Source organism: Gymnoscopelus braueri (genome assembly GCF_963280865.1).
Source record: "Gymnoscopelus braueri genome assembly, chromosome: 24".
Classification (NCBI taxonomy): Eukaryota; Metazoa; Chordata; class Actinopteri; order Myctophiformes; family Myctophidae; genus Gymnoscopelus; species Gymnoscopelus braueri.
The window spans coordinates 14,941,153-14,963,073 of NC_137626.1; the positions used below are offsets into that span (position 1 = coordinate 14,941,153).

Consider the following 21,921-nt stretch of genomic DNA (forward strand, 5'->3'; position numbering starts at 1 on the left):
GCCAGGCCAATCAGACAGCAGGCCACCAGGGATTGTTCCGCCCCTCCCAACGGCCAAACCTACTAGTCTCTTATAGTTGGGTGAGTTGACTTTGTCAACTTTGAATGTTACTGAAATAATTCACAGAAATTGAACGTTGCCTTTGACATATAGGCAAAAGCTCTCTCTCTCAATCATGTTTTCATAATACCATAGTATAGCATTATTTTAGGAGCCCTGTTGTGACTGTTGTAATGAGGGAAACATTTTGTTGACAAGATTTGATGGTATGTAGGGAATAGAAAAGCACTGGACTGCATATAGAACTTTTGTGTGACTGTTGGTAAATGGAATAATGATTTCCGGTGATTACTTAGCCAATGTGGACATGAATAATGCTGTAACTGTTCAATTCATATGGATTGCTCCTGTGACATAGTCTACTGTACAGTAGAAGTGAGTGTTGTCGTGACTACTACTGTAGGCCTACAGTGTGTGGTATATCTTTGTATTTTCTTTTTTTTTGACAAGAAACATCTCAGACAAAATGTACTATTGGTATGGTCTGAAGCACTGTCAGGCTGTCACATGTGTGCACGCACAAGGCATGTGTGTGAGTGCGGGCGGCAGGCACATTCATGTGTGTTCATGTAGCCAGCCTGAATTACAGGGCCAGTCCGGGCCTGCCACTGCGTATTCTGGGTTTTGGGTTGTTTTTCCCAGTAAGGGGGGGGGGAGAGAGAGAGAGAGAGAGAGAGAGAGAGAGAGAGAGAGAGAGAGAGAGAGAGAGAGACGGCGAACAAAAGACACACAGACAGAAGAGACGGACATTTTGCTGTTAAAACTTCTGAAAAGAGTGAGTAGAAATGTATCTTTCTATTCTAAAACCACATTAATAGGTTCATGTCAAGTTATAATAATAATAGTAATAATAAAATGTTAAATACTTGGGCTGTGAGTTATTTGCAAGGTTGATAACAAAAAGGAGATTTCATTACTGTGTCAATTACTGAAAATAGCAGATCTACAAGCTCACAATGCATTACAACTGCGACATCTACAGCTTGTAGATCTGCTATATTCATCCCATAACATGTCACATGTGACACCGTCATACAGCGGAGCATAATCGTCACTATGATCTGAAACTCCCATTGTCATCAGTCAAGAATGTGTTTCCTGTTACTTCTCACTCTGCCCTATGTGTGCGTGTGCGTGTGCGTGTGCGTGTGCGTGTCTGTGTCTGTGTGTGTGTGTGTGTCTGTCTGTGTCTGTGTCTGTGTGTGTGAATACAGAATACTTTGATAATGTTTGGAATGTATCAACATCACTTCAGTTTAACCACTTAACACTTGCGTGTCTAAGAGGCCTAATACTAATAATGAAATAAAAATGATAACTGTGTTGTCCCCATAAATCTAACCTCTAAATGTTGTATTTCATCTGAGCAATGTGCGCTGCTGCCCCAGCCTGCATGCGTGCGTATTTGGCTCAAAACGAAGTCGGGTCCTATAGCTATACCCGAGGCTTGAATCATGAGCTCTAACCTCTGATTGCCTTTCAACAAAACCATTTGATCACCAACATGTTACTAATTATAGAGAATGTGAAATTATTGTAATCGGTTGTTTATTCCCTGCGCAATGGATGAATTGTGTGTGGTTCAAAAGTCTCTCTCTCTCTCTCTCTCTCTCTCTCTGTGTTGCCATGTCTGCGTTTTATTAGCGACTTTGGGCTTATTTTTCTATGAAGTCTGTCCATTGTATAAACGTGTGCGGACAACAACTCGCTTGCTTTCAACATCAGGGCATCTCTCTCTCTCACACACACAGATAGACAGACAGACAGACAAACAGACAGACAGACAGACAGACACAACGTATTCAGTCAAATGTTCATAGACCTGGCTGCTTATTTCTCTTGCAATCTGGCAACACTGACGAAAGGGAGTGAGTAGAATCCTCAGTGTTGATGACTTCAAGTAATAGTCTGCACATATGCGGAACAGCCATTTTGACCTGTGTAAAAGGTCTGTTTGTGGTGGTGATGCGTCATGGACTTAACCTATGAATGTATTAACCGTGTATTTTCGCTTCAGCGACCAAGCCGTTTCATGCGCGTCTGGACACAAACAGCAGGCATACATTGAACTTTGAAAAGTGAATCTGTGTAACGTTAATATTAAGTAAATATTGTTTACTTTGTCGCTACCAGTGAATAATCTTTAGGCTATAATCATTCATGTAACGCTACAGCGATCATGCTGTTTTATACGTTTTTGTCATAACGAATTTACATACAGGATCTGCAGTTACCATTCCAAGTTACACATTCACATTCCCAGTTAGCCTATATTATAATTTTTCTGCCTGCAGTCTAAACCAAATGTGACGCATTGTGAGCTTGTAGATCTGCTATTAAACCCTCTACACTTGCACTGTACATGCGTTCTTTATCCATCTTCATCAAATCTCTTGCAACGTCTTGTGAGCTTGTAGATCGGCTATTTTTGGCGAATGTTCCCCCCAGAATAGGGATGCTGGGTTCAAGTGGGTAAACGTGGTTAAAGTATAACATTATTTTCAATCTATATAATGGAAACTGACAGAAGTCAAGTTTTATCCTCTTGACATAAACTGTATCTTAGGAGAAGAAGCTGTCCTACTGTTTGTCTCTCCTACACTGTCTCCCTCTCAGCTGTCCTACTGCCTGTCTCTCCTACACTGTCTGTCTCTCAGCTGTCTTACTGTCTGTCTCTCCTACACTGTCTGTCTCTCAGCTGTCCTACTGTCTGTCTCTCCTACACTGTCTCCATCTCAGTTGTCCTACTGTCTCCCTCTCCTCCCTCTCAGCTTGCATACTATCTGTCTTTCGTGTGTGTGCGTGTGCGTGTGCGTGTGTGTGTGTGTGTGTGTGTGTGTGTGTGTGTGTGTTTGTGTGTGCTTGTGCGTGTGTGTGTGTGTGTTTGTGTGTGTGTTTGTGTGTGTGCACGTGCGTGTGGTCAATGCAAGTTAATGCATGTGGATTGGCTTGCGTTTCAGACGCGTTGTCTGTCCACCGACCCCCTCCATCAGAGTGTAGCGTGTGTGTGTGCGTGTGTTTGTTGTTTGTGCTAATGTGTAGGTGGGTGGGAGGTTGTGTTTGATTGGTATGTGCGCATAGACGTCTCTGTCTGTGTCATTTTACGTAAGACTGCCTCTATCTGTTAAATCCTGTTAATAGATTGCTATGTGTGTGTGTGTGTGTGTGTGTGTGTGTGTGTGTGTGTGTGTGTGTGTGTGTGTGTGTGTGTGTATGTCTGTGTGTGTGTGTGTGTGTGTGTGTGTGGTCCAGGTGCATATCCTGTGTGAGCAGCCAATGGGGCTGCCAGTGGAACACACTGGATCACACCTGCAGTGACATGGATGACACCGTGACGGGCCCCAACATCATCAAACACGACGAGGTGAGTGACCCCTCGCAAACTGTATTCCCATGACAGTGGCTGCAAGAGCACTGCTGCCAGATTGTGCGAGAGAAACAAGCAGGCCCGGTCTACGAAAACAAGCCCAAAAAGAAGAGACTGCTGTAGGTCGCATGATCACACGCAAAGGATCATGCATCAAAATCTGTTTTACCACTTTAAAACTATATTCATTGGCTAGTTTTTGTGAATAAAAGTGAAACATTTTAAATACACAAACCTTGGGTTCCCTGGCACAAATTGTTTTCAGATGGGGGTCTGCGGACGAATGCATATTAATTTGGGGGTCCTTGACATGAAAATGTTAGAGAACCTCTGGTTTAAACAACATTAGGAAGCAAGCTCAAATAAGCAATGACACTTTAGAAACAGGCCCCCCAAAAAACGCAACCCACAACTATATTTACAATTTAGGCATTTAGCAGACACTCTTAATCCAGAGAGATTTACGGTAAGCAGGTCAATACGGGGTAATACATCAAATGCAAGCTACTTAACAAGCAACTTTACAGAAAAACAAGTCGTAATAATAAGCAGACTTGGCAACACTGCTGAAGAGCCTGCCTGCTATGAAGGTTGACTTGTGATTGACACATCACATTCCCACCAGTACACAGTAGAATATCTACCTGCCTGTAGAGAAAGCATGAAGTTGTTCCGCCCCTCCCAACGGCCAAACCTACTAGTCTCTTATAGTTGGGTGAGTTGACTTTGTCAACTTTGAATGTTACTGAAATAATTCACAGAAATTGAACGTTGCTTTTGACATAGGCAAAAGCTCTCTCTCTCAATCATGTTTTCATAATACCATAGTATAGCATTATTTTAGGAGCCCTGTTGTGACTGTTGTAATGAGGGAAACATTTTGTTGACAAGATTTGATGGTATGTTGTATGTAGGGAATAGAAAAGCACTGGACTGCATATAGAACTTTTGTGTGACTGTTGGTAAATGGAATAATGATTTCCGGTGATTACTTAGCCAATGTGGACATGAATAATGCTGTAACTGTTCAATTCATATGGGGCAGCAGCGCACATTGCTCAGATGAAAGACAGATAGACAGATAGTATGCAAGCTGATGGAGACAGTGTAGGAGAGACAGACAGAAGGACAGCTGTGTGTGTGTGTGTGTGTGTGTGTGTGTGTGTGTGTGTGTGTGTGTGTGTGTGTGTGTGTGTGTGTGTGTGTGTGTGTGTGTGTGTGTGTGTGTGTGTGTGTGTGTGTGTGTGTGTGTGTGTGTGTGTGTGTGTGTGTGTATGTATGTGTGTGTTAGTCCATGGGCCCAGGCCAGAATTTTCACTAATCAGGGACACTCAAGGTGGCAAATTCTAGTTTGGTATTTTGAAAAGGTCTATATCCCTAGATAATATTTCAACATGATAGCCCTTCCCAAGTAGTAGCTTAGTCCCAGTTATCAGCCTTCAATGACACCAACCATAGATACAAAGAATGAAAGAATCGTCTAACCTTTTTTGAATAGAACATGTCATACAGAGGGAAAAAAAACATTATTCAATCTCTTTCTTTCACTTATGAACCTTATGAACCACACATGAACCCTAGCATGCCTATTCTGGAGCAAACATTCAGCAAATGGCTTGTCTACAAGCTCACAACACCTCACGTTGTGATACAATGTGAACAATATTTTCACTATGCGGGGTCACTCAAGTGCAACATTTGCAAATTCTAGTTTTGTATTTTGAATAGGTCTATATCCTTAGATGATATTTGATCATGATAGCATTTCCCAAGTGGTAACTTAGTCACAGTTATCAGTGAAGAAAGCAAGCCACTTTTTTTAACAGAACAGGTTCTTGGGAGCTGGAAAGGGCGGTCTTCCACACCATTATGTTGTGTCTCGGTTCCCCTAGGGCGGAGCGTAACACTGGCGGAGACAATAACCTTTTCAATGCAGACCGATCCATGTGAATCCAACAATAGAAAAGGAAATGTTATCCGATCTTTGTGAATACAATTATAGAGACAGCTTTGGTAACATTGTGGGAATAATATGTTGACCTAATAAGTTTTACAAGCTGACATTGTTCTTCCTCTTTTTTATGACCAAAGCTTTCTGGGACACAGCCTGTTATTGGTATCTTAAGTATCATGGATATATTGTGAGATTTTCTTTAATTGTTTTATTTAGCAGGGTTTGTTGTTAGTTTAATGGAAGGGAAGAGCTGTCTTATCAGTGTCTGCGAGAGAAATAAGCAACCTGCAGCTCTATGAAAACTATTCCAAAAGAAGGGACTATTATTATAGGCCAAATGAGCACTTTAGACCTATACACATATACACATACAAGCTCACAACAATGCGTTGTGAGCTTGTAGATCTCTTATTTTAAAACATATATATATATATATTGAAAAAAGTGACAAATGTTTAATATTTTTTAAACATCTTAACAACACAAATCTTATACATATTAATTTCCTAAACATGAACATTTTTGAGAACCACTGACTTAAAAAAATGATAGGAAGCAAGAACAAATAAGCAACTACACTTTAGAAACAAGCCCAAAAATATGCAATCCACAACTATCAATGTTTACTAGCTACTTTACTCTCTCTCTCTCTCTCTCTCTCTATGTGCATGTGCGTGTGCGTGTGTGTGCGTGTGCGCGTGCGCGTGTGTGTGGATGTTTTACTAGCATGGGGTCAACCATGCTGAAGTCGAGGAGATGATGAGGTAGACATGTCTCTATGGTCTGAGGACAGAGAAGTAGGGAGAGTTCAGCTTCAGCCCAGCATTTAGTCCATGGGCCCAGGCCAGAATTTTCACTAATCAGGGACACTCAAGGTGGCAAATTCTAGTTTGGTGTTTTGAAAAGGTCTATATCCCTAGATAATATTTCAACATGATAGCCCTTCCCAAGTAGTAGCTTAGTCCCAGTTATCAGCCTTCAATGACACCAACCATAGATACAAAGAATGAAAAAATCGTCTAACCTTTTTTGAATAGAACATGTCATACATACATATATTCAATCTCTTTCTTTCACTTATGAACCATGAACCACACATGAACCCTTGCATGCCTATTCTGGAGCAAACATTCAGCAAATGGCTTGTCTACAAGCTCACAACACCTCATGTTGTGATACAATGTGAACAGCATTTTCACTTTTGCGGGGTCACTCAAGTGCAACATTTGCAAATTCTAGTTTTGTATTTTGAATAGGTCTATATCCCTAGATGATATTTGATCATGATAGCCTTTCCCAAGTGGTAGCTTAGTCACAGTTATCAGTGAAGAAAGTGTGCCACTTTTTTTTTAACAGAACATGTCATACAGAGGAAAAGAAAATTAAAATTTCTCTCTTTCATTCACTTCAATAATAATAATAATAATAGCTTGAATTTATATAGCGCCTTTCATAAACCCAAGGACGCTTTACATCAAAAACAATGAACAACTAACAGACAAACAAACAAAACAACAAACAACTATAAGCCATAAGCCTGAGAGTGTCTTTTCAAGGCAGCCTTAAAAGAGTCCAGTGTTGGAGCATGCGGCGAATTCCTATTGGGAGAGAGTTCCACAGGGTGGGGGCTGCCACACTGAGCGCTCTGTCCCCGAAGGTTCACTTGTTTGGCTTGGGGACAGAGAGGAGGTCCAAGTCTGTGGACCGCAGGGTCTGTGACAGAGTCGGGTCTATAGGCCAGGTACAGGACTACTGTGCAGATAATGTGGGGAGATAATGGCAAAAAAATGTATGTCCTAAAAAAGTATTAAAGCTACTCATTTGAAAAGGCTATCATGTTTCAAAGTACTTATATGGACCCTACAAACAAAATGGTGCCAAAGAGATTTTGCCACCTTACGTGTCCCTGACTTCTGGTCTGGCCCATGGACTATGTGTGTGTGTGTGTGTGTGTGTGTGTGTGTGTGTGTGTGTGTGTGTGTGTGTGTGTGTGTGTGTGTGTGTGTGTGTGTGTGTGTGTGTGTGTGTGGGGGGTCCAGGTGCAATGACACTTTAGAAACAGGCCCCCCAAAAAACGCAACCCACAACTATATTTACAATTTAGGCATTTAGCAGACACTCTTAATCCAGAGAGATTTACGGTAAGCAGGTCAATACGGGGTAATACATCAAATGCAAGCTACTTAACAAGCAACTTTACAGAAAAACAAGTCGTAATAATAAGCAGACTTGGCAACACTGCTGAAGAGCCTGCCTGCTATGAAGGTTGACTTGTGATTGACACATCACATTCCCACCAGTACACAGTAGAACATCTACCTGCCTGTAGAGAAAGCATGAAGTTGTTCCGCCCCTCCCAACGGCCAAACCTACTAGTCTCTTATAGTTGGGTGAGTTGACTTTGTCAAATTTGAATGTTACTGAAATAATTCACAGAAATTGAACGTTGCTTTTGACATAAAGCTCTCTCTCTCAATCATGTTTTCATAATACCATAGTATAGCATTATTTTAGGAGCCCTGTTGTGACTGTTGTAATGAGGGAAACATTTTGTTGACAAGATTTGATGGTATGGGAATAGAAAAGCACTGGACTGCATATAGAACTTTTGTGTGACTGTTGGTAAATGGAATAATGATTTCCGGTGATTACTTAGCCAATGTGGACATGAATAATGCTGTAACTGTTCAATTCATATGGATTGCTCCTGTGACATAGTCTACTGTACAGTAGAAGTGAGTGTTGTCGTCAGGGGCGTCACAGGGGTCACAGGGGTGTAAGTGGGACTGAGTTACTAGGGCCCCCCCTCAAAAAAAAATGTGGGTATTTTTTAAAGAAAAAATAATCTTAGGGGGGGCCACAGTGAATCTTTGTCCCCAGGGCCCAGAATTTGGTGCTACGCCCCTGGTTGTCGTGACTACTACTGTAGGCCTACAGTGTGTGGTATATCTTTGTATTTTTAGTTTTTTTGACAAGAAACATCTCAGACAAAATGTAGGCTACTATTGGTATGGTCTGAAGCACTGTCAGGCTGTCACATGTGTGCACGCACAAGGCATGTGTGTGAGTGCAGGCGGCAGGCACATTCATGTGTGTTCATGTAGCCGGCCTGAATTACAGGGCCAGTCCGGGCCTGCCACTGTGTATTCTGGGTTTTGGGTTGTTTTTCCTAGCCTGGTAAACCCCCCTCCCTCCGGAAATCTCATTTGCATTTGATTTCAGGAAGTAGGCTGTGAAACAAATGTGTGTCGCAAGCTTCTTCCATTTGACGGTGTCAGGTTATGTTTTTCCCAGTAAGGGGGGGGGGGGGGGGGGGAGAGAGAGAGAGAGAGAGAGAGAGAGAGAGAGAGAGACGGCGAACAAAAGACACACAGACAGAAGAGACGGACATTTTGCTGTTAAAACTTCTGAAAAGAGTGAGTAGAAATGTATCTTTCTATTCTAAAACCACATTAATAGGTTCATGTCAAGTTATAATAATAATAGTAATAATAAAATGTTAAATACTTGGGCTGTGAGTTATTTGCAAGGTTGATAACAAAAAGGAGATTTCATTTAATAAGTCAATTAGTCAATTACTGAAAATAGCAGATCTACAAGCTCACAATGTATTACAACTGCAACATCTACAGCTTGTAGATCTGCTATATTCATCCCATAACATGTCACATGTGACACCGTCATACAGCGGAGCATAATCGTCACAATGATCTGAAACTCCCATTGTCATCAGTCAAGAATGTGTTTCCTGTTACTTCTCACTCTGCCCTATGTGTGCGTGTGCGTGTGCGTATGCGTATGCGTGTGCGTGTGCGTGTGCGTGTCCGTGTCCGTGTCTGTGTGTGTGTCTGTCTGTGTCTGTGTCTGTGTGTTGGAATACAGAATACTTTGATAATGTTTGGAATGTATCAACATCACTTCAGTTTAACCACTTAACACTTGCGTGTCTAAGAGGCCTAATACTAATAATGAAATAAAAATGATAACTGTGTTGTCCCCATAAATCTAACCTCTAAATGTTGTATTTCATCTGACCAATGTGCGCTGCTGCCCCAGCCTGCATGCGTGCGTATTTCGCTCAAAACGAAGTCGGGCTATAGCTATACCCGAGGCATTAATCATGAGCTCTAACCTCTGATTGCCTTTCAACAAAACCATTTGATCACCAACATGTTACTAATTATAGAGAATGTGAAATTATTGTAATCGTTTGTTTATTCCCTGCGCAATGGATGAATTGTGTGTGGTTCAAAAGTCTCTCTCTCTCTCTCTCTCTCTGTGTTGCCATGTCTGCTTATTATTAGCGACTTTGGGCTTGTTTTTCTATGAAGTCTGTCCATTGTATAAACGTGTGCGGACAACAACTCGCTTGCTTTCAACATCAGGGCATCTCTGATCTCTCTCTCTCACACACACAGATAGACAGACAGACAGACAAACAGACAGACAGACAGACAGACAGACAGACAGACAGACAAAACGTATTCAGTCAAATGTTCATAGACCTGGCTGCTTATTTCTCTTGCAATCTGGCAACACTGACGAAAGGGAGTGAGTAGAATCCTCAGTGTTGATGACTTCAAGTAATAGTCTGCACATATGCGGAACAGCCGTTTTGACCTGTGTAAAAGGTCTGTTTGTGGCGGTGATGCGTCATGGACTTAACCTATGAATGTATTAACCGTGTATTTTTGCTTCAGCGACCAAGCCGTTTCATGCGCGTCTGGACACAAACAGCAGGCATACATTGAACTTTGAAAAGTGAATCTGTGTAACGTTAACATTAAGTAAATATTGTTTACTTTGTCGCTACCAGTGAATAATCTTTAGGCTATAATCATTCATGTAACGCTACAGCGATCATGCTGTTTTATACGTTTTTGTCATAACGAATTTACATACAGGATCTGCAGTTACCATTCCAAGTTACACATTCACGTTCCCAGTTAGCCTATATTATCATTTTTCTGCCTGCAGTCTAAACCAAATGTGACGCATTGTGAGCTTGTAGATCTGCTATTAAACCCTCTACACTTGCACAGTACATGCTTCTTTATCCATCTTCATCAAATCTCTTGCAACGTCTTGTGAGCTTGTAGATCGGCTATTTTTGGCGAATGTTCCCCCCAGAAGGATGCTGGGTTCAAGTGGGTAAACGTGGTTAAAGTATAAAGTTATTTTCAATCTATATAATGGAAACTGACAGAAGTCAAATTTTGTCCTCTTGACATAAACTGTATCTTAGGAGAAGAAGCTGTCCTACTGTTTGTCTCTCCTACACTGTCTCCCTCTCAGCTGTCCTACTGCCTGTCTCTCCTACACTGTCTGTCTCTCAGCTGTCTTACTGTCTGTCTCTCCTACACTGTCTGTCTCTCAGCTGTCCTACTGTCTGTCTTTCGTGTGTGTGTGTGTGTGTGTGTGTGTGTGTGTGTGTGTGTGTGTGTGTGTGTGTGTGTGTGTGTGTGTGTGTGTGTGTGTGTGTTTGTGTGTGTTTGTGTGTGCTTGTGCGTGTGTGTGTGTGTGTGTGTGTGTGTGTGTTTGTGTGTGTGCACGTGCGTGCGGTCAATGCAAGTTAATGCATGTGGATTGGCTTGCGTTTCAGACGCGTTGTCTGTCCACCGACCCCCTCCATCAGAGTGTAGCGTGTGTGTGTGTGTGTGTGTGTGTGTGTGTGTGTTTGTTGTTTGTGCTAATGTGTATGTGGGTGGGAGGTTGTGTTTGATTGGTATGTGCGCATAGACGTCTCTGTCTGTGTCATTTTACGTAAGACTGCCTCTATCTGTTAAATCCTGTTAATAGATTGCTGTGTGTGTGTGTGTGTGTGTGTGTGTGTGTGTGTGTGTGTGTGTGTGTGTGTGTGTGTGTGTGTGTGTGTGTGTGTGTGTGTGTTTGTGTGTGTGGGGTCCAGGTGCATATCCTGTGTGAGCAGCCAATGGGGCTGCCATTGGAACACACTGGATCACACCTGCAGTGACATGGATGACACCGTGACGGGCCCCAATATCATCAAACACGACCAGGTGAGTGACCCCTCGCAAGCTGTATTCCCATGACAGTGGCTGCAAGAGCACTGCTGCCAGATTGTGCGAGAGAAACAAGCAGGCCCGGTCTACGAAAACAAGCCCAAAAAGAAGAGACTGCTGTAGGTCGCATGATCACACTCAAAGGATCATGCATCAAAATCAGTTTTACCACTTTAAAACTATATTCATTGGCTATTTGTGTGAATACAAGTGAAACATTTTAAATACACAAATCTTGTATGGGGGTCCCTGGCACAAATTGTTTTCAGATGGGGGTCTGCGGACAAATGCATATTAATTTGGGGGTCCTTGACATGAAAATGTTTGAGAACCACTGGTTTAAACAACATTAGGAAGCAAGCCCAAATAAGCAATGACACTTTAGAAACAGGCCCCCCAAAAAACGCAACCCACATACAATTTAGGCATTTAGCAGACACTCTTAATCCAGAGAGATTTACGGTAAGCAGGTCAATACTGGGTAATACATCAAATGCAAGCTACTTAACAAGCAACTTTACAGAAAAACAAGTCGTAATAATAAGCAGACTTGGCAACACTGCTGAAGAGCCTGCCTGCTATGAAGGTTGACTTGTGATTGACACATCACATTCCCACCAGTACACAGTAGAACATCTACCTGCGTGTAGAGAAAGCATGAAGTTGTTTGATACTGTATGAAATTCAATGACACACACACGCACACACACTACCTGACTGCTCGACCTCATGTGATCTTGCCGTAATGTGTGTGTGTGTGTGTGTGTGTGTGTGTGTGTGTGTGTGTGTGTGTGTGTGTGTGTGTGTGTGTGTGTGTGTGTGTGTGTAGGCACGCTGTCCTGTCTGTCATCTGTGTGACATTATTAGAATAGATATTGAATGGGATTTTGGATATTGTGGCATGAAATAATTGTTGCCTTTTCCTGGTTTCAAGCCCAATGTTATATATTTTTTAGATGTTAAAAAATTAACAATCTACAAGTTCACAACGTATTGTGCTTATTTTCTTATGTTAGATGTGTTTCCGTCACAATACAATATTATCGTTACATTGTCAATATTAAGGTATTTGGTTAAAAAGAATTGTGAATATATTTTGTTGTTGTTTAATGGTCTAAAATCAGTCAGTGTTTTTATTATCAAAGAGAATATGCAGCTCTAAATTTGTCTCTCCCCCATCCCCAGTGTCAACCATAGTGGATTATGTTGTCTTAAACAAGGTTTGAGGAAGTATAACCTAAAGATCCTTACACACTGGAGGCAATTTATTTGTATTACACACACACCACTGGTGTGTGTGTTCATGGAATCAAAGCAGCATGGCACAAATACAGCTTGATAGGGCATTTGTAGAAAAACATGGCCGACACACTGTCAGACAGACAGACAGACAGACGCATTTGACTATATAGTCTTCAAGCTCTTTTTTCTAGAGAGGGTCTGATTGGACTTCTTACTGGTAGGTATAGAGTGAGGTAATTGGGTTGGGTACACAGAGCAGTAACACAGAAGATACAACAGGCAGTGACAAGTCGTGGAGACTGGAATGTGATTGTTACTATGATAACAGTCACTCTGTCTGCCTTCATCTGACTCAAGCACAGTAGGAGTGTAAGTAGACAGTCATGCTGGCTATCTGTTCATCTACAGAGTGGCCTCTGACACACTGACACCTGCTTTTTAAAATGTATTTTTTATTAACCACTTTCAATTCAATCCAATGTTATTAAAGTGTCAAATCACAACAAGTTGTGTCAAGACACTTTACATGTAGAGCAGAGACCCGACAGTCCCACCCTGAGCAAGAAATCTTGTGACAGTGGCAACGAAAAACTCCCCCTTAACTGGAAGAAACGTCAGGCAGACCCAGGCTCTAGGGTGGGCGGCAGTGGCGTAACGGAGGGGCAGCAAGTGCTGCGGTGCGGGGGGGCCACCAGCAGGGGGGGGCCCCGCCTGCGTTGATACAAATATTTCTACAGCAAAAAAAAAAAAAAGTTGATTTATATTGGTCAAATAGAACCGAATTAGACCCGAATTAGACCGAATTATACCCGAATTAGACCCGAAAATTTTCGGTGTTGTGCACGCACATGCACGTGCGTGGGCCTCACGTGAAACTCCCGCGGGGAGGCCCCGCGATTCTGCGTTACGCCACTGGTGGGCGGCCTTCTGCCTCGACCGTGTCGGGGGGAAAGAAGAGAGGGAGAGAGAGATAGGGAGAGACAGAGACAGAGGAGAGACAGAGAGAAAGAGAGAGAGAGAGAGAGAGATACAAGTAGTAGCAATAACAATAGCAAATATAATAGTTTAAGATAGTATATAATAATATAATATAGTACAAAAATAATGTTATATAGTAGGCTATATGGTATAATATAAGAATGTTGAGATAATATACAGTATAGCGGTATAGTATAATATAGTAGCAATCCACTTAATCCCTATAATATGACGAATCGTGAAAATAGCTGATTTACAAGCTCATCACTTCACTTCACATTGCGAGCTTGTAGATCAACAATAAAAAAAACACTGACATTTTTGTTTAAACATTTAATAAAAATTCATATGCTTTCCTCACTTTTATTTGGTATTTTCATTCTCTGCCTCCATCTTACTCTTGGTTATTTTGATATCAAATTGCTCATACTTAATGTTCAGATAAAGGAGGATTAAAAGGGGAAAATAATGCTAATAATGAAGTTGACAGAACCTGCTGTATATTTTAGGCTGCCAAGAGAAAACCCCCCAAAAATTGATACTTTGAAGGATGTCCTCTCTGACAATGACACATTTTCACCTATAGCGGAAGCACTGCCTATATAGTATGGGCTGTTAGCAAGATTGAAAAGGGTTTGTTCCCATTTTGGGTGGGAATCCCAATTTGTAACTTTACCTTTCAGGACGGGAACCCCTTTTGGGGTTCCTGTTGCTATTTACAGTATATAGCAAAATACATTTGTTGTACGTTTTTCAGAAAACTTAGGTCAGGATTTAGAAGGCGTTTTTAGAATCGGCCTCAGGTCTAAATGGGTTAAATGAAGTCATTATTTAGCTTAAAGCACAGGATAGATTATGAAGCAGTCTCCTTCTAATGGATTCACAAAAATAGTTAAATGGAGTTGCATAGTGTGCAACTTAATTTATGTCAAGAGAGGAGAGGAAGAGAGGGTACAGGAAATGGGAGGAAAGGGAAATGGGAGACCTGCTTAATCCCACAGGGGAAATTCTGTTTTCAGCTTCACCCAGTTGATGGCCTCTCAGGTGGTTTTGAAGAGCACTCGGGGGGGGGGGGGGGGGGGGTTCATGGACAGGCCTTGACACATAGCCAGGGCCAGGAGTCGAACCTAGGATTTTCTGTTCACCAGGAGACTTCTCCAGCCATCCAGCGTGTGCGCGTCCACAGGCGCACATGCATGTGTGCACATTGGCCATTTAATTTGCATGACAATGATTCACAATGAGTTGTACACCAGCATCTGTGACACGTTGTGAGCTTGTAGCAATTATTGATGTGAGACACGTTGCGTAACCAAGTATAAATCAGACTTTAGGATGTACAGTACTGTAACTGTCTGTGAGTGCATTGTGTCAATAATCAGATCCGTAGACTGACCCGTCACCCGTGATTATATCAAAATCCACAACCAGACCCGCCCCGCCCTTCAAATAATGGACTCGTTGTCCGCCCTGTTACCCGTGAGTACATGCAGCAAATAGCCTACAGACAGTCACTCAATTTAAAGGTGCTTATTTTTTACTTTTTTCAACGCAAGATAGCATTAGCAGCCTTCAACAATACTCAGCGGTATACATTCAGTGGTCGGGTTCATTCAGAAATCTGCGCGTCAAGTGAAGAACATAGGTGGACAGCTGACATAATTCACAAAAACCCGTTGAACAGATCCGGTTCAACCTTCAAATTAAAATCATCTCACAATGTAAACAACTACACATGGGTATTGCGTTATGCGTCGTGCGTAAAAAATAGAAACAAAATATCAGAGTCAATTTAGCAACCACAACACAACAGCACTCAATTTTACTCAACAAAAATAGTTTCATCCATGGTTCCCCATGTTGGGTGTGTGTGTGTGTGTGTGTGTGTGTATGTATGTGTGTGTGTGTGTGTGTGGGGGGGTGTGTGTGGGGGTGTGTGTGTGTGTGTGTGTGTGTGTGTGTGTGTGTGTGTGTGTGTGTGTGTGTGTGTGTGTGTGTGTGTGTGTGTGTGTGTGTGTTCACCGTGTGCATGTGGCTGTGTTGTGACATAAGTGAGTGACGTTGTTTGGGAGGAAACAGTGCTCTCATTCTTCAAATGGCCGAAATGTAGCTACAGTATATAGGACTGAAGAGGTTACTGTATGTTTTGTAATAATAATCAAAATCTACAAAGTAACTAGTAACTCAAGTTTTCAAATAATTGTAGTGGAGTAGAGTGGGCAGCATGCCAGTGTGTGTCATAGCAGAACTAATCGTGCCTGTATGAGAGAAAGCAAGTTCAACTAGTTTCACATGGCAGTCAATGACACACAAGTGCGCGTGCGTGCGTGCGTGCGTGCGTGCACACACACACACAGGAAACAGAGATGAGAGAGAGAGAGAGAGAGACTAGTGATTATATAAAGTCATAAAACAAGAAAGATGAAAGTATTGTGTGTGTGTGTGTGTGTGTGTGTGTGTGTGTGTGTGTGTGTGTGTGTGTGTGTGTGTGTGTGTGTGTGTGTGTGTGGGGGTGTGGGGGGGGGGGGGGGAAGTATCATACCAGAACTAGGAGTGTCACAGTGGAACAGTCATGCCCGCCAGGTGGGAACGGTTGAGGTGAGTGATCATTACTCACTATCGTGAGTCTGTCTGCCATAAATAGAAAGCATTTACAGCACATAGGTCGGACCACAGTGGATACAAGTCCCCAGGACTTTTTTGTGTTATCATTTTAGCCTTAATGTACATTATGACTATACCACGTGCCGTTTACATTTCTGACTAATAAAGTATTCAATAAAAGAACAGTTTGCCTAAGCAGTTAAATGATGATACCAGCGACTAGTAGTCCAGGAGCAGAACTCAGAATCAACCTTATTGTCACATCACAGGTTTACACGTGTAAAGAAGTGGGTTAAATTAGTTTTTGTTGAAAGCTTCATCTTTTTTTCATGTTTTCAGAAAGAAGAAAAGAAAAAAATGGTGAGGGGCAGGGAGAGCAAGGATAGAAAACAAACAGCAAAGAAAAACATGTCAAGGCTTGATATCAACAGCAGCAGTGGTTACTGGTTAGTGAGTGGAAACCTGTCAAATATTTGACATTTCCACATGTTAGCACTGCTGGGCAACATCTTGCTGCTGTATAGTTTAATAGGGCTGGGCAATATATCAATATTGTGATATAGACTAGATATTGACTGGAATTGTGGAGGTCGTATTAACGCCCTATGACAATTGTTGTCTTTTCCTGGTTTCAATCCCTTAAGCCATATCTTTCAAAAAATGTTCAAAAACAGCATATGCATTGTGAGCTTGTAGATCGGCAATTTTTATTAAATGTTTGGGGGAAAAAATTATACTATCGTCACAATACAATATTTTTGTTTAATTTAGTTTATTTGTAAAGTAATAACATCAGTTAAAACCAATTGAGGATGAGACACTATACATTTCAGGACTTATTTATATGCCCATATATGGTCATGTGCATATGGGACTTCAAACTTGGCGTGCACAGCGGCAAGGACTCGAGGGAATGGAGTGCCCGCCGTCAAGTAGTTCGGATATCCAGTTGTCCAGAACCGCTGATCCAATCAATATGCCCATATATGGGCATTCCAATATATGGGCATATACTGATGAATGTTGTATTGTCACTTTTACTTAAGTAAAACATTTGAGTACTTTTTCCACCACTGCTCACTTGCTTGATTGAATTACAGGTGTTAATGTTATCCCTTGGTGTGTGTGTGTGTGTGTGTGTGTGTGTGTGTGTGTGTGTGTGTGTGTGTGTGTGTGTGTGTGTGTGTGTGTGTGTGTGTGTGTGTCTCTCTCTGTCTGGCTGTCTGTCTGAGAAGTGCCAGTTTCAGTGCTACTATAATGTAACTGTGAAAATGTCCACTCACTAAAATTTGTGTAATGTAGATTTACATTATGTGGCCTATTAAACTAGGACCATTGAATCTTGTTTGTCGTATTAGTATTATTCATTATTGTTTGTTGCCAAAATTCATTAGACCCTGCTCTAAAAAAGCCAGCCCCCCCCAGTCAAAATTCTCTGGAGCCGTCGAAACAATAACTAAAGGCTTTAGGGGTGCAAAAACCCTGGGGGGTGGGATCGGAGTAGTTCAAGTGAAGCTGCTTCCTTTGCCTTACTGAGAAGAGGAACAGCAGAGGGAATAAGAGAGTGAGGTTAGTTTGAGCAGAGTGATTTAAGACGTGTGTTCTGTGGTGAAGCAGACATGACTCCTGCCTGGCCAGCAGCAGACAAATCACGTTCAACCACAAAGCATTCAACATCTAATTGAATTTGTTGAACGATCTGCAATAGCAGTTTCTTTTCTTTTTCTTTTTTTTTTGAGAGAGAGGCTACAATGTGCAGTTTGGTTGATTTTTGACTCCTTCTGTAAGGATAATTATTGTTTTAATATATGGAATACACAGAAAAAAATGCTAAAAAGACAGGAGAGGCTGTTGATTATTGTTATATATAGCTTATATTTGTGGGCTCGCTGCACACAATATCCTCACTATTTAGACTATATATTCTCCCCAAAACATTGGCACCCTACTCCTCCTACATACTTTCACTTAGAAACTAAATTTAAACTGTAAACAATCCAGCTTACTGTGGACACCTATGCTTGTACTTTTCTCTTTGAAATGTTTTACAGTTTTTGAAATATTTAACTTTTAAAGCTTAAGTGATAAAACTTAACCTTACTGTGGACATGCACACATGAGATTTTTACTTTGAAATAATTTGTAGTTTTTTAAATGTTTAACTTTAAGCGCCCAATGCATTGTCAATGGCCATGGCCATTAAACTTGATCTATACCTACCTGCTCCATTGCTCTATACTCCAGGGAGACAGATTGCTCATATGATGGTTTGCTACTGCCTGCTTTCGATTCTAAGACCTTGTGGTATAGTCTGGTTCACTATGTAATTTTGTTGGATTTTTTTGAAGATTTGCAAAACTATACATTTTTGGAAAGGTTATTGTCTAAGGAATCAGAAAATCAATGTTGCCATTTGCCCAGATGTGTATACGGCGGCCATATTGGCAATTACAAAATGGCCACCCTAAAATGTACGTTTTTTAATATCTCGGCCTCTAAATAAGCTGGAACATTGATTTTAACTGCTAAACCTACATTTTCAGGGTCAAGGAATCCAATGGTGCAAGTTATTATTTCATTTTTTTTATCATCCCATTGACATAATCCACCATATGGGTAAAAAACAGCACAGCCCAGGCAGTCAGTCAGATACTAACTGTTCTTTTTATTTATTTTAACTGTGAACTTTGGATGTTTGTGTAACCATATTAAACATCATGACATGTGTAATCATAGACAGTCTCTATGCATCATCATAATCATCATCATCATCATCATCATCACTTTCGTGCATCACAGCTTGGGAATCGTCATCGTTCTAGCACTGGCTGCTGCACTGACACATTTCAGTACAGGCTAAGTCCTTAGCTTTGCAGGAACATCTGCCAGAAGAACAGTCAGATTTACACTTGCATTGAACCATCTCAAGGATGGCCTTTGGAGCTGGGAGGACCTCTGTGGTCGTTGGTTTCAGCATGCCATCCAAGTGTTTGAAGTACCCATTTTGCAGGGGATCCAGCTGTGGATCCTGCAGAGCAATGGCTGCTTGTGCCCATGCCCTTGTTTGGACATGGACTCTCAAGATGTGCTGCTTCAGAGCTCCAGGTGTTGGAGGGAGCTTGTCACTTTCTGCCCTGTGTTTGCAGAACAGATGCCATCGCAGTTCAGGGATTGTCTTGATGTTGATACCCTTGTGTTGACAGCTCCAGTGTTGACAGCATTCCTTCTGTCACTTCTGCTTCATCCAAAAGCACTCCAGACCCAACTTTTCCCAGCCCGGATATATGGAACAGGCGTGCGGACGCCGAGGACGGGCCGACGGCAGGCGAGAGAGAGGCCTCCGGTCGGACACGGCCGGGCGGCCTGGCACCCTGGAGGTCCTCGGCGAGCCCAGGACGATCTGGGCTCGGCAGTGGCCCCCTCCTTTGAAATTCTCTCCCGGGACTATCGGCAACCTTTCCCAGCCCGGATATATGGACCAGCATGCGGACGCTGGGGACGAAACGCAGGCAGGCCGCCCCAGATTGCGGGCCTGCCGGCGGCCGCTAGTCGCTGCACTGTGACCCGGGAACCAGGCCGCCCCGAAGGCCGTGGAACCCACTACGTTCTGACCGATTGGCACTCGTAGCCCGCCTCTTGCAAGGGCCCCGCCGGCACCTTGTGTGCTTCGGCGGACGCTGCTTGCAGCCTGCGGGCCCAACCAGGCACGGAGGGACCACGTGCGGAGAGGCCCCGGCCTGTCCTCCGCACTCCTCCGCGGCCGACACCGGCCTAACGAGACCGAGACGCCCCGTCTGCGTGTGTCGCGTACTCCGGCGACCGACCAAACAGCTGCGAAACGGGCCATGGGCGCCGATCCCCCGTAACATCCTGTCGACCTGGGTAGAGGGCAAAGGAGGATGTGGCGACCGTCGCAGTGCGCGCCACCGGGAGCTCCCGCCGCCCCTCTCACGGGGGGCCTTGGCGGTCTCCGCGGACCGGCAACCCCACGGTGCGCACCTCAGCTGGGCGCGCTCTCCGCGGCGGAACAGGAGGCCTACCTGGTTGATCCTGCCAGTAGCATATGCTTGTCTCAAAGATTAAGCCATGCATGTCTAAGTACAAACGGCTTGTACAGTGAAACTGCGAAAGGCTCATTAAATCAGTTATGGTTCCTTTGATCGCTCCTCAGTTACTTGGATAACTGTGGTAATTCTAGACCTAATACATGCAAACGGGCGCTGACCTTCGGGGATGCGTGCATTAATCAGATCCTAAACCCTCGCGGCGCGGCGCTCTCGGGCGCCGCGTCGTCCGCTTTGGTGACTCTGGATAAACTCGGGCAGATCGCCCGCCCTCCGTGGCGGCGATGTGTCATTCGAGTGTCTGCCCTATCAACTTTCGATGGTACGCTACGTGCTTACCATGGTGACCACGGATAACGGGGAATCAGGGTTCGATTCCGGAGAGGGAGCCTGAGAAACGGCTACCACATCCAAGGAAGGTAGCAGGCGCGCAAATTACCCACTCCCGGCACGGTGAGGTAGTGACGAAAAATAGCAATCCAGGACTCTTTGGAGGCCCTGTAATTGGAATGAGTGGACTTTAAATCCTTTGACGAGGAGCCATTGGAGGGCAAGTCTGGTGCCAGCAGCCGCGATAATTCCAGCTCCAATAGCTTTAATATCTTAAAGTTGCTGCAGTTAAAAAGCTCCTAGTTGGATCTCGGGATCGAGCTGACGGTCCGACACCAGTCGAGTCACCGTCCGTCCCTGTCCCTGCCTTCCGGCGCCCCCCCCGATGCTCTGAGTGTCCTGCTTGGGGTCCGGAGCGTTTACTTTGAAAAAAATAGTGTTCTAAGCAGGCCCGAGTCGCCTGAATACCGCAGCTAGGAATAATGGAATAGGACCCTGGTTAATTTTTTTACTTCCTTGTTAACTTAAAACTTAAAAATTCTGTATCTAGGCTCCTGAGTACTTTTTTTTTCTCAATGAAACATCTGAAATAACTCTGGCATTCAATGTGTTAACTACTTTCGCGGCCCGTGTGGTTGGCGACTAACTTCTTAGAGGGACAAGTGGCGTTCAGCCACACGAGAAGGAGCAATTAGGAACAGCTGGAATATGAATTGATAAATGATTTTCTTATTTCAAAGATATTGCAAGAAAACAACCATATCTGGTCATTTTGGACTCAGTCATGCATCTAAGGGTTAATGTTGTAAAGTTTTGTAGCTTTATAATTACCACCATTGGATTCCTCGACACTGAAAATGTTGGTTTAGGAGTTAAAATCAATGTTCCAGCTTATTTAGAGGCCGAGATATTAAAAAACATACATTTTATGGTGGCCATTTTGTAATTGCCAATATGGCCGCCATATACACATCTGGGCAAATGGCAACATTGATTTTCTGATTCCTTAGACAATAACCTTTCCAAAAATGTATAGTTTTGCAAATCTTCAAAAAAATCCAACAACATTTTAAATCAAAGCATAAGGAACCAGACTAGTACAGAGTCAAGAGCTCTTTCAACTGAGCTACCCAGACACAAGAAACATTGTCATTCCGTAAACGTGCAATTTTTTATACTGCAGAATTTTTTACATCACCAAGTTCGCATAGGTCTGCTCTCCGATTTAATACAAAGATCTAAGCTGCGGGATGTATATATTTTTAGTTATGACCATTAATATCAACCCATGTCCCTCTG

At 42.9% G+C, this 21,921-nt stretch overlaps 1 protein-coding gene across 7 annotated transcripts in view; it reads left to right on the plus strand.

Moving 5' to 3' along the window:
• Positions 1-764: 764 nt before the first annotated feature.
• The window catches only part of LOC308080136 (NACHT, LRR and PYD domains-containing protein 3-like), a 67,344-nt gene continuing 46,187 nt past the window's right edge, over positions 765-21,921 (plus strand). For 4 of the 7 annotated variants that reach the window (XM_080421896.1, XM_080421901.1, XM_080421902.1 and 1 more), the window contains exons 1-3: positions 765-835; positions 3,313-3,424; positions 11,290-11,401. The gene's annotated coding sequence lies outside the window, so the exon portion shown is untranslated. Of the gene's footprint in view, positions 836-3,312; positions 3,425-8,696; positions 8,798-11,289; positions 11,402-21,921 lie in introns of those variants that run through there. The other 3 variants (XM_080421897.1, XM_080421899.1, XM_080421900.1) reach the window with 2 other exon arrangements.